At 40.5% G+C, this 14,964-nt stretch overlaps 1 protein-coding gene across 1 annotated transcript in view; it reads left to right on the forward strand.

The window, feature by feature from the left end:
• The first annotated feature begins 4,597 nt into the window (after positions 1 to 4,597).
• Positions 4,598 to 14,964, forward strand: part of LOC116845845 (putative polypeptide N-acetylgalactosaminyltransferase 9) — a 309,697-nt gene continuing 299,330 nt past the window's right edge. Inside the window, exon 1 of the mRNA XM_032819001.1 lies at positions 4,598 to 4,883. The gene's annotated coding sequence lies outside the window, so the exon portion shown is untranslated. The remainder of the gene's footprint in view (positions 4,884 to 14,964) is intronic.

Genomic DNA, 14,964 nt, shown 5'->3' on the forward strand with positions numbered 1-14,964 from the left:
AGAGAGAGAGAGAGAGAGAGAGAGAGAGAGAGAGAGAGAGAGAGAGAGAGAGAGAAAGAGAGAGAAGAGAGAAAGGTAAAGAGAGTGGAATTCCAAATGAGAGAAATGATAAACGCTCAAAGTTAAAGCGGAAGAATCCGGGGACTCTTCGTAGTTGCGCAAATCGAGTAATTCGGATTTTTCATTATACAACGAGAAGAACCGCAATTATCCACGAGCCCGCTTCCCCGCGTAGCATTTATCAAGTGCGCAACGAGAAACGGCTGATTTCCCCGGTGAATTTGCAGCATCTACGGTCGTACATGCGAACGCGGTACTTTGCACACATTCGTGCAAACAACACGCTAGTCGCGTAAACGTTTATAGTTATCCGCACGAGCCGCCATATACGCGATTACTGTTATTCGCCGGTATGCAGTAGTTTGAATTGTTCTCGCGGTCAGAATTCGCCGTCGTTTATCTTTGATTCGATTTAATAGGAGGCCTCCACTTTCTCTTTGCCGTGACAAATTAAAAACCAGTCGGAATTTTGTTTTCGAGACTCGTGCATTCCCCGTGAGAGCGCGATCTCTTTCCGCGGCGATGTTGCTCCGAAATTTATCACGCGTACGCTCTTCCCTTGCGTCTCGAAATAATCGTTCGGAGAATTCGCCGTTGATTACACTAGGTAACAGTTTTAACTTTTTGTTTGCGCCGAGCACTTTTGGTATATTTTTCGCATAATTCGAGTGCACTGAATAAGAAAATAGCCAAAACAAATTTAGGTGGTAACAGTTTTTGAGAAAGGCATAGCTCGATTTTTACTCTTTAATTAGTATTGCAAGATCGATGTACAAATTATACAACGAAAGGGTCAAAACTGTATCATTATCTCTTATATTGCATCCTAAATATAATTCATATGCTTTACGAATCAACGAAGTTAATTTGTCTCATTAAACCATCCTAGGGCGATGAAATAATTTTCTCGACATGAAATGATTCTAACAGAATAGTGTTACTATAAAAATGTTGATTTCAAAAAGTGTTGGCATATTTCTATAAAGATTTATCAAACATAAAGATAATATTAATTTTGGAAAAAAATACATAAGAATCCATTGTCGTGCATCTCTCTAAAACTGTTACCAATATAAAATAAAAATTCGTAAGAATTGGTGACTTTTATCTTTGGTATAAAATAGCTGTTGACCAGTGTTATCTTTGATTCAATAGGAGTCTTTCACTTTTCTTTTCTCGCGATCTTTGACGCGACGTTCAACCGAGGCAAATCATTAAAAATCAATCGGAATTCTATTTTCGAGACTCGTGTATCTCGTAAGAGCGCTATCTTTCCGCGGCCACGTTGCTCCGAGATTTATTCACATGCGTACGTTCTTCCCTCGCGTCTTGAAATAATCGCTCGAGGCGAGATGCCGGAAGTAAAGATGGTCATCGGTCTGTTTGCGAGCGTTAGCGGACTGCGAATGAAAAATGTGCCGGCAATTCTCAGGCGCCGTAAGGTAACGGACGTGTTCGGGTGCATGTGGTGAACGTACCCGCATATTTTCTCGGGGCGTATATACAGGGGCGTACAGGGTGGAGGATCCGCCGCGGGTGGTACGAAAGAATTATTATGCGAAAAGTTTCGTGCTCCTCGTTTCTTCCCTGATGGACGATTAAAAGTTCCGCCCGAGTCGAATTTACAAATTCCTCCAGGGGCCTCTCCTCGGCCGTAGGAGTGCCGGCACTCCTCCGAGTTCGCTCCCGTCCAGCGAAATTAACCAACCTCCGCCGAGTCGTCCGATCCGAATTAGAATTTAAATCCGCGGAAACCGCTCGCGTCTAATGGCGCGATTCCTCTCGACTGCGATTAAACGTTGGGACGCTCGTCGAAGCGCGCGCACTCGACATGGCGTTGGTAGACTCGGAGCTACGTCTAACGGTTTGACAGCAATAAACGTTTTAGGAGTGCGAGTGCTCCTCTTTGTCTGCGTATGCGGTAGATGTGGTAGATGAGCGGTTGGGAGGAATAAAATGCGCAAAGTGCCAAAATAAATAGCACAAATTACGCAATGCAATATTAATCGATGAAAAGTTTCGAACTTAATCGACAGTCTGGCAAACACTTGCAATCGTCAAACTGCCGGACACAGTTACGAGTCATGACGTGCGAATAACCGAACACGACGTGTCCGTCCGACCCAGAGGTGCTTAACTTTGGACGTGAAGGCGTATGTGACACCGAGCGCACTTTTAAGAATAATTTGATTTGACGTATCGATCGACTGTCGGATGGAAAATGTTCGGGGTCTCGAAAGAATTTTGCAGAATTTTTCCACAAAGAACGCGCTATCCTAAAACAACTTATGTAAAATTATTATTCGCTTTTTTTCTTTTTTTTTTTCGTTATACAGGCAATACAGATAAAACCGAGTATAAATGGCCAATGATGATCAAAACGTCAGTAACAGCAAATGTTAAATTTTATGGGAGGACGATATGGCTTGACAAATGTTTACGACACAAGCCGTAATATTTTTACCAGATTCACGTAAATGTCACGTAAATCGTTACTCTTTTTACACTGTCAAGCTGATCTTTTTTTGATCCTAAACGAATTTATATTCTAAATATTAATTCATCCTTTTATTCTCGCTCCCATCGGAATCGCACCTGATCTTCATATTGTTCCCACGGGATCTATTACCCATTTAATAATCGACTGTATAATTAACTAATTAATATTCTAAATATTAACATTATCCCTTTTATTTCTTTATATAGTACACTCAGTTGATTACAGATTGCGACAATTTTTTGGACAAGTCTCCACAATACAATGATATTTGCACTTTTGCTTATAAACTACTTTCACATATCTTGTATTTAAAAATTTGGCAGTTCTCGAAACTCTCACTGCTCTCGTGCCTAGAGATTTGTAGTCTTGTTAAATTTGTGTGTGCACGAACTTGTGCAAAAAGAAATGTCGTGACTTTTACCAAGCGACTATATTATATTATAATCGACTGATTGTAGCAACAATTTCCTTCGATGGGTTTATGGCAACATACTCTCTTAAAGTGAATCAGTGAATAGTTACTGATATCAGTTATAAGTATAACACTTTCAGTGCAACACTTATAACTGCAAATCAATATACAGGGTGTCCCGCGTAAGACGGACCAAAAGAAAAATATAAGTAGAACACAAAAGTGAACAAAAATTATATAGGCCATTTTTCAAACAACCACGTAAAATTTCGAGATATTAATTAAAATAGTTGAGCATATCAGAGCACGGCGACACGGCAGGCGGGACATACAGCTCGCTGCGGCCGGCGAAGAAAATGGATGATTGCTCACGGACCTATCTTATAGACCAGAGAGGTGGGCCGTTTGGCATACTGAAATGAGTAGCTCCGTGTGTGCGTCCGTGTACGTGTGCGTTCTTCCATTTTCTTCGTTGACCGCTGCGAGCCCTATGTCCCGCCTGTCGCATCGCGCGTTCTAATTTGTCCAACTATTTTAATTAATATCTCGAAATTTTACGTGGTCGTTTGAAAAATGATGTATACAATTTTTGTCCACTTTTATGTGTTCTACTTATATTTTTCTTTTGGTCCGTCTTACGCGGGACACCCTGTATATTCATTGTTTTCAGTGATGTTTCACTGACTTATTTTAAGAGAGTATTCAAATGTGACAAGCTTGAAATATAACGGTGTTCAAGGATGTAGCTAATGCGGCAAATTAATGCAGCTTGAGAAAAGGTTGTGTGAAATGTTTACCTGTGTAAAATGTCTTATCATGTCTAAACCATAAAAGTAAACCCTAAGGTAACCATAAGGTAAACTATTTATTATAGATTGTGAAAAACAGAAAGAAATCTTATACTGAAATATTGTTGTACGTTTTGAGCAATACTTCGTTGATAAGGCTTATTGTTACCTGTTGTATAGTACTGACACGCAGTTCAATGTGTTTGAACATTTGAATGACATATATTGATAGTAAACGGTGCGACACGGTAAATTTTACGGTGATAGCCTCACAATGGAATTTACTTGGGTAAAATTCGTGGGATTTTCTGCTTATATCGAATGAGTCGTAGTGACTTTATTCAATCAAGTCGTTGTTGCGTTTTGCAAGTCATCGTCGTGCGAGAGTCGTGCAAAAGAGCGACCCTTCGCTTTAAATTTGCAACGCTCGTTTACCTGCGCTCGTCGCAGCACTAGAAACGCATTCACGTCTCGCTACCAAGTTGACGATTGGTATCGCACGTTTATTTTTCCGTTTATTCGAGAGAATCGGGGCCGCGCGAAATTCATCGACGAAGGCGCTCTTCCTCTCTCTCTCCTTCTCTCTTCCTCCCTTTCTCTCTCTTCCTCTTTCTCTCTTTCTTTCTCTCCAACGTAGCGCACGCCGTCGTCGCTTCGGGCATCATCGGTGGTTCTCGTAAACGCTCGGCCGCCGTGGTGCATCCTGGGTTTACCCGCGACCGGTCGAAGGGCCCGCGGGTGCGTCGTGGCATCGTGGTATCGCGTGGGAGGAAAATCGAGCTCGCATGTCGTTGATTCGAGGTGGTCGAATCAAAGCGAATCAGTCGGAGCCGGCAGCCCGTCGCGTGAACATCGTGAGTGTCGCGCTCGTGCTGCTCTCGCACTAATCGTATGACGCGAACTGTCACTTGAGCCAGATTGTCTTTCGAAACGCCGTTCTCGCTCTGTCGCACTCGTTTCGTAGCGAGAAACGCGTTCGCACTTGTGCTACAGCATTGGTGTCGTCCCGCAGCTGTGTGTCCAGTGTCAAGTGTGTGGATGATAATGACCACGGCACGAGAGATAAGAGGCCGGCAGTTTAATTGATACGAGACAGCTGCTGCGGACTTTGACGGTGCTGTTGGTAAGTCCAACATAATAGTTAACATTTTGATCATTGTGCATTCGACGACAGAAAGGTTGTAGCAAGGTAGTTTTTCGGATGAATCTGCGGACTCTCGGTTGTCAAGCGTGAAATTTAGTCTTTCACTAGGAGAATTTCTGTCACTGAAGACAAATGATATTTTACAAGTCCCTGATGACAAATGATATTTTACAAAGAATGGTTACCTGAACCATACCAAAGAATGGTTACCTGAACCATACCAAAGAATGGTTACCTAAACCATACTTTCTATTTAGTCTTATTTAGACCACACAGCTAAACAACACATTTCACCACATTTTAACACATTTCCCACATTTCAAAATAATTTCCTATATTTAAACCGTAACGAATTGAAATAACTGCAATAAATTAAGTCGTAAACTTGTGTTTGTAACATGTGTTTGTAACATGTGTTTTATTGTAAAAAATGTTTTTTACAAGAAAACATTATTACATATTCATTTTATAAAAATATCAAGATAGAGTATATATTTTGTCTTCCTTTTGACTTTAAATATATTCGAGAAACGATATTATATATATATATATATATATATATATATATATATATATATATATATATAGTATTCATATGGAACTTTTAAAAATTTAATCTTACGTCAAGGAATAATGGATTGCGTTAAAACTATAGTTTTCTTCAAATTTCTCGACTGTACAATAATAATTATGTATGATAAATTGGAACGTATATTTTTGTTCCAAAATAGAATTTCATGGAATTTTCTTGTTACATGCGAAGTCTTATTGCAAAATGAGTTTATGACCGCATATTGTAATTGTTTTTAACGTGAAAGCATCGAGAGATGACAGCTCCCTCGTGCTGCTCGCTCGTCCGCACGGCAGAAAATGCACAGGATTATTTTCACGATCGAGTAGATCTAGGATCAAAGGCGAAAGCTACGGCGAAAGTCAACTTGTCGCGGTCTGAAAACGCAATCTACGTACGACCAACCCTTACCTCGCGTAGCTGCATAACATCGCGAGCATGCAAAGCCCCGAGCACACCTGTTTATGTAGGTCGCGCATAATACGACTATGGGGATGTCAAAAGTGGCTCGCTTACGAATAGGAAATGGGTCATGTTCTACGATTCTATATGTTTCTCTCGAAAGAGCGATCCTCGCACAAAATGGGCGGATCGTGTTTGATGATCGAGCGTGAAATCGCGTCGGAAAAAAAAACTCCTTGCGGAAATCCGTAAAGCGGATTCCAAAGACCATCTACCTTTTGCTCGATAGCCTTCGACACTTTGAGCCTTTTCGATTCGGAGATTACGCTTATCTCTCGAGTGTGTTTCCCCAACAACGGCTAATCATTGGCCGCGGTTTTTATATTCTCGCGGACATGCTACGGCGCATAATATATTTTATAAAAGAGAAAAAAGAGAGAAATTCTTGTCCTTGCGCCTTAATCCGTTTCGAGTGATTAATTCACTCTTCTTAATTAATTTCATATGTTTTACTTCTCTTTCTTCTGTTTTCTCGTTCATAATTGTATAATATTACATAATATACTATATATCTCGTATTATGGATAATATTTTAATATATTAGACTATGTAGTTTCTTGGTTTATTCGTACATATATATATATATATATATATATATATATATTATATATATATATATATATATATATATATATATATATATATATACGGAAAGAATTTTATAATAAATTTTATAAAAGAGAAAAAAACGAAACGTTTAATATAGAAAGAAAGTGCGAACGGAATCGTGAGATATACTTGTAGATAAATTTATTTCATTTATTTTTTAATTATTATTGTGTTGCCGTTGTTGTATCTCATGTGTATAACCGTTGTTGTAATGAATTTCGGATAATTACTGTAAGGGAGAACTCTCCAAAGTATACTTTATACTCACTTGCGTGAACTCTCTCGCGGTATCTTTGCAAGTTCGCGCGAATGTAACTTAAGGAACGCTGGATTAAACGACACGGTAAGTGTCTGTTGTCGAGCGACATGCGGGCGACACCGTCGGAGAAATGCGGCTCCAATTCGCGTTAAGTCGCCTCATTTTTGCGTGATTAAATATCGTTAATCGCAGATACAGATCACGTCTGTGACATGGACGTCGAAGAGACGCAATGCATGTCTTTAGCTATAATGTAACGATCGAACGAACGTGACGGGAGGCTCCAATCGAATTTATGACGTGCGGCGGGGGAGATGCGCACTATACGCGATAGTGAACGTGTGTATCGGCGAAAGTCGGCTATTTTCATAATCGATAGCGTTTGCGATGCTATTATTTCGAGATCTACGTATCGACAAGTCGCGTGTTTCGTTGAACACAGGTCGCGCCAGATGCGCAACGTAGCATTATTTGCACGTCGTTGTTCTCCGTTTTTCGCTTAAATTTATTGCCCGCGGAGAGAAAACGCGTTTCTTCGAGGATACGTAAATCACCCTCCGCCGTTGCTACGTTGGGCGCGTTCGAGTATTCTCGTTCTTATGCCTTAATCCGCTTCGAATGATTAACTCACTCCTGTTAATTAATTTCATATGTTTTACTCCCCTCTTCTATTTCCTTCGTCCATAATTGCACTTGCATAATATCACATAACATACTATATTTCTCGTATTATGAATAACATTTTAATATATTACGTAGTTTCTTGGTTTATTCGTATACATTTTATAATTACATATAGTATACATAATTACACAAGTACATATTTTACAATAAAAATTATTGTAAAATTGTACCGAGGGGTAGATCGGCATTCTGCAGTAATTCATTATATTTTTTTAAACCGTTATATTTTTTTATTCTCTACAATATTCTATCTGTGCATAGTTTCTATTTCTACTTTGAGATTGATATCGTCGCTATTAGCGTACACTTACGCGTTATTTCTCTCAAATCAACAATATTGCTGAAAAATACGCGCGCGCATACACACACAATGATATATAGCATCGGGATCAAATTTATTATATATCGTATATGTATTTCTCATCGCGCGGATGCACCACATGCAAACGTAACATCCAGATAAAGACGTTTGCGCTGCGCAGTATATCAGGGAAAAATTAGAATGGCCCCGGGTACGATCGTAAAGAAAGTCGTGAAACAATTCTAACGACCGACATGCTCGAACTTTGCCCCTCGGCACCGGCACGTTCATGACCCAGCCGAGGTTGATGCTCGCATACGGTATCCATCGTGCTGCGGATCCATCGCGGGAAAATGAAAACGAGGATCAAACAGTCCTGAACTTGATCCACCATGTGATTTATGGCGCACCCGTGGCATTTTTACTGTATTAATGATGAAGAAAACTTTACCCCTGCATATGATTCTCTCCTATACTACAGTTTTCCAATTCCACATTTCCCTAATTTTTATTCGAAACGCTAGTATGTTATTCATCGTACACGCGATGTGATTGATTTTCTCTGTAGAGCCCATCAGACGATTGCGATTGCCGATTGAATTGCAATTGGCGATTAGCAACTATTTTTCTACCAGTCAGAACAAAGCATTTAATTTAACAAAGCCATTAATTGAACCCTGAAAAAAATATGTTTGCTATTTGTAACTATAATCACACATAGAGAAATAATTACTGTAAAATATGGTCAAGAGAGAACCAATTTCTTTATCACTATATTTAATATAGTGTTGGTGATAATAACCGGTGATCTCGGGGTTAAAAATAATTAAAATCTTAATTAGATCAACCATTTGTCTCTCTCAGTGAGATCAATGATTGACAATGCTCTATTTTGTAATCACCAATCGCAATCCAATCGCTCGTGCGATGCTTTGTGCATAATAAAAAAAAAACAGAAGTAGAGACGCAGTCTGTCGATCGCGTGGATGACCTATTAGTTGGTGCGTGTTAAACGTAGTGGGCGCGACTAAAAGCGACGTTCGTGCACATCGAAATGCGGAATAGCGGTTGCGTTAAATTCCGCGTTAACGAGACGCGAGTCACTCTTCATTTTTCGACAATAATATTCAGCGAGAGAAATTTCTCACGTAGAGAGGAGCCGCAAAAGAAACGTATGCAAATCGCACGATCATTATATACGTCGGTCGTAGTTCGCGTTTGGCGCGATCGCGTGCCCTTTGCGATTAATCGTAAGTGCATCCGCGTGAAAAACACCGTCGGACAATACAATCGCGCGCGCGCGGGCTCTCGCGCGCGACAATGTCCAGCTGCTGCATATTTATCCGAGCGGCATTTAATTAATACCGGCGTTTAATTAATCTAAGTGGACTCGGAAACACGCGGGTAGCACCACCGACAGTCGAAACGTGAGGGGTGAAATGATAGGGGAGAGGAGAGCGGGAAGAAGGGGCGAATGATAAAGGGGAACGATAAAAGCGTGGCTAAATTTTCTCAATTACGTATGGCAAGTGCGCTCTTTTGAAAGTTCATTGCTACAATAATCCCGGAAATAACTGCCGGTCAGTCGATCGCAATTAATTCGCGGCTGTGGGGCGGAGAGAGCGTAACCCCGGCGGGATAAAAATAAAGTTCCCCGCAGCCGCAGTCCCGCGGATTCGTCGGTCGTTCGGGCAGACGAGCACAGACGGACTTTCGTCGGGTCGGGTTGGTTCGCGCGGCGTTATTCGAAAGGCAAACGAAAGGGACAGAAAAACTTTAATTGATATCGCGGCCACGATATGCACCGTTCTCCCCTAGCTCCGTCAGCCCGGGCAAAATAAAATGTAGATACGTAGGACGATAAGGTGTAATCAAGAGCGTGAGCCTGCAAGTTCGCGCCCTGCCGAGCTTCATTCAACTTTAGAAACGAAGCGCGTTGCATCTTTAATTAAATCTCCGGCCGGTAGACTTGCGCCTCCGGATTGAAATATGTTTCACGGATCCACGCTCCCCTTAGCGCGCGCTACCCCGTTTCTTCTTTAGCGAGAGCTGCTCAACACCGCGAGTCTGATAGTTCCCGCAAACGCGATCGAAATCGGGATCTAGATCGAAGAAATCGCCGTCCGCGAATTTACTCGGAAGCTCAAAGACGCGATCCCTGCAACAAGGATCTTCTGCAGATTAATTTTACGTGATCATAGAAGTAATATCACGATGCTCCAATTAAAAAATTCGTTCCCGACCGTCCCGCGCTCGCGAAGAATAATTATTAAACTGCTTCCTCCTTAACGTCTGACAGGTAAAATTACAGTCAGTTAAAAGTCAAATCGGTCAATGGGTTCTGGTCTCGCGGTAACGATTCACCGGATGGCACGTTCGTAAATAATAACACGGTTTTTCGTGTTGCGGTCTCCGCCATTGTCGCCGGTCGTAACGCAATTTTGTGAGGTAGCAAGGCCGCGCGTCAAAAAGTGTTGTTTTCCATCGAACGTTTTCTTCATGCTCGAAAAATTCTAAATACACACAGTAGCTGGAGTTTGTGGAAATTTCGAAGCGGATTCTCGTGTAGGAGGCTGCAACAACTCCATTTTCCTCCTCTTTTTGTCCGATTCAACTGTGTATATATATAGGCATGCGTCCGTATGTGTATGTGCGTGCGCGTGCATGCATGTGTGTCCACCTACTCGTAACAGTTTGTTCTGATACAGCTCCGCTGAACTATTACCTCCAATCTCCTTCCCCGTCTTCATCCCTCAGGCATCTTCAGTTTCCCCGAGTTTATACCATTTCCGCTTTCCATCCCGATGGTACCTGATGATTCGCGCACGATAATGTCCCTCGTCACGATCGTTCTGCATGTTAAGCGAGTCTTGACTAATGATAAAGACGAGCTGGCATATGCGAAACTACAAATTACAGATCTCGGCCTCGCAAAACGTCCTTGCGCACAATGACAACGAGTTGTGTATCGATGCATGTGCGCGCGCAAACACATACACGCATATGTCGCGTGAAATATCTCGTACGAATGTACGGGGAAATGCTGCTTTCTCTCGAGATATTTGTGAATTCAGACGTGTACAAAAGAGATCTTTAGATTTCCTCGATAGACGCCTTGTTCGTCTAGTCAGAACAAGGTTCTGAACAGTTTGTCAGTTGGATAAACACTGCCACTGCCTATGATAAGACTCTTTGATAAGAAATCGAGTCTCTTCACAAGACGACTAGTGTTTACCTGTTGGGGATGTCTGATGTAAGAGCTATATTATTGGTGGAACGTTTATTTAAATTTATATAAAAAACGAATCTTTAATTTTCCCTAAATATAATTATACACGGCATGATCGTAAGATTTTTTACGTGCGCCACGGGATATACATCCGGTCCTTTTCGACGATGCGTAGCGGGTATCGAGCGGGGAGCAAAAAAGAGGCGGTGAGGTGAATCAAATTTTGTGTAACCAATCATTCGTCGCGGACTTCCAATAATCCATGGGCAATATATACGGCCGAACAACGAAGCTGTGCGAGATATCCGAGTGGGCAAATATCTAGCCCCATTCCGGATTCGATCGAACTTTAAAAACGACGGTTCGAGGGACTCGTGTGTATGCGCGCGCGCGTGTATATAGGTGTGTAGGCTCGCGAGGTCGGGAAGGGACAGGAGGGGAGGACAAGGGGGAATACAGCGAATTACAGCTATCCGACCCGAAGCGTACGACACAGCGCGTGCGAGTACAACGGTATGCTGTCTGGTCATCTAAAATTTAAATGTTGTGTGCTCAATGCACTGTAAATATGTCATCGATGGCCTTTCCCGTAGCCAGGAGTATATTCGTGTGGTCCGCATATATGATGCATGAATATTACAGACGTAAATTTCGCGCGGTTTCTTTCCCCATTAAACACACATGTGTGTGCGCGCGCGCTCGCGCGCGTGGTTGGTGCACAATAGCGTCTTGATCTTTTAAGTGACTCTCTCGGCGTTATAGTTCGCCGGACGCCATTTACGCGATTAGGCGGGACGGACGTTCTCCCCGAGGGTTTCCTCCTGTGTTCTTCCCAAGATCCTCTGTTCTCGCTTCCTCCTGGGCTTGATATTTATCAAGCATTTTCATTTCCTACTATCTTTATTTCATAGACCACACGTGCGACGGAAAATTGATCTGACCAGATGCGGAATTGGAAAGCGTGCCAAATGTTTGCAGGTGTGCTGGCATGTTAAGGCGATGCTAGGCTCGTTTTCGTAGAATATTCTTTTCTTCTAATTGCATGCATAAAACTGCTTTTACAGAGTGAAAGTATAAGCGATAATGAATGCCGCATACTAAAAAGTTGCATCGAAATCAACAAAAAATTTTGTATTTACTATTGAAAATGCGATGCAGGTGTCATATTTAGTTTCATGTGACAAATTTAGAGCTCATACGCTTCAAATACATAGTATGCGGCATAGAAAAGACTTTCAGGAACATTATGAAGACATCGTAAGTGAATTTTAATAGATATTTTAAATAAAAAGAGAATTCCAGTAATAAGCAATATGTGTGCTAGCGTTTAATGGTTACGTGGTAAAGACTTGATTTTTAGTTCACGCACGTCCTGAAAGAAAACGTTGCATCTTGAGCTAGCTATATATATATATGTTAAGTGTTTCGTCGGGATAACATTAATATCCTCGATCGTGATTGTTTGACTGGTTTATTGGTTCCAATAATACGTTCCGTTGAACTATCGCGTTATAAAAATTGGTTGTATCGAGGCCTGATTGTTCGGATATGTTCCTATAGAACACGTTACGACAGCGTTGTAATAATAAGTTGTATCGAGGCCTGATCGTTCGGATATGTTCCTATAGAACACGTTACGACAATCCGACGTGTCTTTATGAGCTCTGCGATGCTAACTGGTCGCCGACAAAGGAATGAGTCCTCCACCGTTGTGCTCGCTGACTGCGAAGAACGTGACTGATCGTTGTTATTTTCGAGTAGTAATTCGAGTCAATTCGTATCACAAAAAAGATTCGACGTCGGCGCATCATAAGTCACGGCTTTCTGAAAAAAAATCTAAATATCATTTTTAACGTAAAATTTTCTGTTCTTTTCGAATCCGGTGTCAAAAATAGAGGTTCTAATTTTAAAAAATGACTTTGACTTTCGAATGATCTTGAAAATCGATCTGAAGGTCAAAATTATTAGCACGGTAAAATGACCCCCGTTGTCCTCTACAATTATTGTCTTAACCATTCTTTTGTAGCTGGCGTATTTTAAGAGCAATTTGGGTCCGTCGATTAAAATGGCTCACCCTGTATATGATAAAGCACCTTTTGGGAATATAGTTATATGTACCTATATTTGCCAAATATTCCAATTGCATTGACTATATAAAATAGTTAATTTCTCTTACCATTCAATATTTGCCACTTTATTACTATATTTTTTATTTCAAATAATTTTAATTCTTGGTAAAAATTTTACACGGGTCAGTTATACTATGCTTATATTGTAAATATTACAAATATTATGGTAACATTTACTATAAAAATTATATTCCTAACTATAATCTTTTTACTATGCCATTATAGTTCCAAATATCATACATTTTTCTCTCAGTGTGGATGCATCAAAGAAAAAGTTTTTTCGAGAAATATGTTATACGCATTAGAGTAATTTACGAATATTGTTTTGAAGAATACATGTTATCTAATATGTGAGCTTTCTATATAATTTTCAATGGAAATTAAAATTCAATATTTCACTATATATTCGCACCCAATTTTATCATATAAATTGGAGCAGTAATTGCGCTGTAATTTTTGCAAAAGGAAATTAGTGTCACGATAGCAATAGTTCTACATCGTTTTCATCCCTGAGTGAGGAATGCTCTATTTCATTTTTGCATGTACCTTCACCATATAAAAGCATTTTTAATTCGATCAAGTCAATACGCATGTAGAGAGAACTAATCTTTGCAGAAAGATACAGTGTCATGATAACTGTCTTTTATCGTTTTCCTCTCATATTGAGGAATACCCCGCTTCATTTTCGTACGTACTTTCATCATGTAAAAGGATTTTTAACTCAGCGCATATAGAAAGAAGTAATCTTTGCAGAAGAATTCGGTAATTTTGTTATGATAGCATTTTCTTATCGTTTTCCTCTCATATTGAGGAATGCTCCGCTTTATTTTTGCACGTACTTTCACCATGTCAAAGGGTTTTTGATTTAGTACAATCAGCACGACGAAAGTTTTGCAAGGGTGTCGATATCACGTCAACAAGATTTCCCTACAAATATTACTGTATTGACATGACCGAATTAAAATTGCTTTTGTATGGTGAAAATACATGCAAAAATTAAGTAGATCATTTCTCACTCAGAAATGGAAACGATGTGGAACTTTTGCCATCGTGACACTGATGTCCTTTTGCAAAAATTACAGCGCACTTACTGCTCCAATTTATAAGATAAAATTACGTGAGAAAATATAGTGAAACATTGCTCAGTGCATAACTAAAATAATATCTAAAATTTTCATTGCAAATTATATAGAAAGCTCACATATTAGATAACATATTCTTCAAAACAATATTCGTAAACTGCATTTATGCGTAGAACTTCTCTAAAAAAACTCTTTCTTTGATTCACTCAATACACAGGCGGTTTGAAGAATTCGTCAGAAAAGCAGCGAAAGCCTATTTCGGAGAGAATGCGAATATCGGCAACGTGGCATTCACATTTATGTAACGTCTATGTGTAAGAAAATTGAAATGACAACGTAGCACACACACTTGCATTCATATATCTATATGTAGAAATGATGCATACATGAAAAAAAAATAGTGGCATTGTCAGCGCTTATTTGACGATAGCCTCTACGTTATCGACGCTTAGCGAGTTCGTCATTCACTTCAGCATCCCCTTAAAGGTCTCCTTTATCTGCTGCATTGGTCACCGGGATGAACATCGTTCTCCGTCCAAGCCAATCGATTTGTTCTTAGGTGTAAATGCGGCTTAACGGAGATTGCTTACGGTTCCGAGCGAACCCCATCCGGTTGCATAGCGACACGCAGGCAAACATGCGGTTAGACCGGTTGACTCGGACAGGTCGGTTTGGTTCCCTCGTTGCTTACTTGTTTTCTCTCTTCCTCTCCACTCTGTAACTCCCCCCCCCCC

Source organism: Odontomachus brunneus, unplaced genomic scaffold, assembly GCF_010583005.1.
Source record: "Odontomachus brunneus isolate Ranch 3 - 2012 unplaced genomic scaffold, Obru_v1 Obru_scaffold_058, whole genome shotgun sequence".
Taxonomy (NCBI): Eukaryota; Metazoa; Arthropoda; class Insecta; order Hymenoptera; family Formicidae; genus Odontomachus; species Odontomachus brunneus.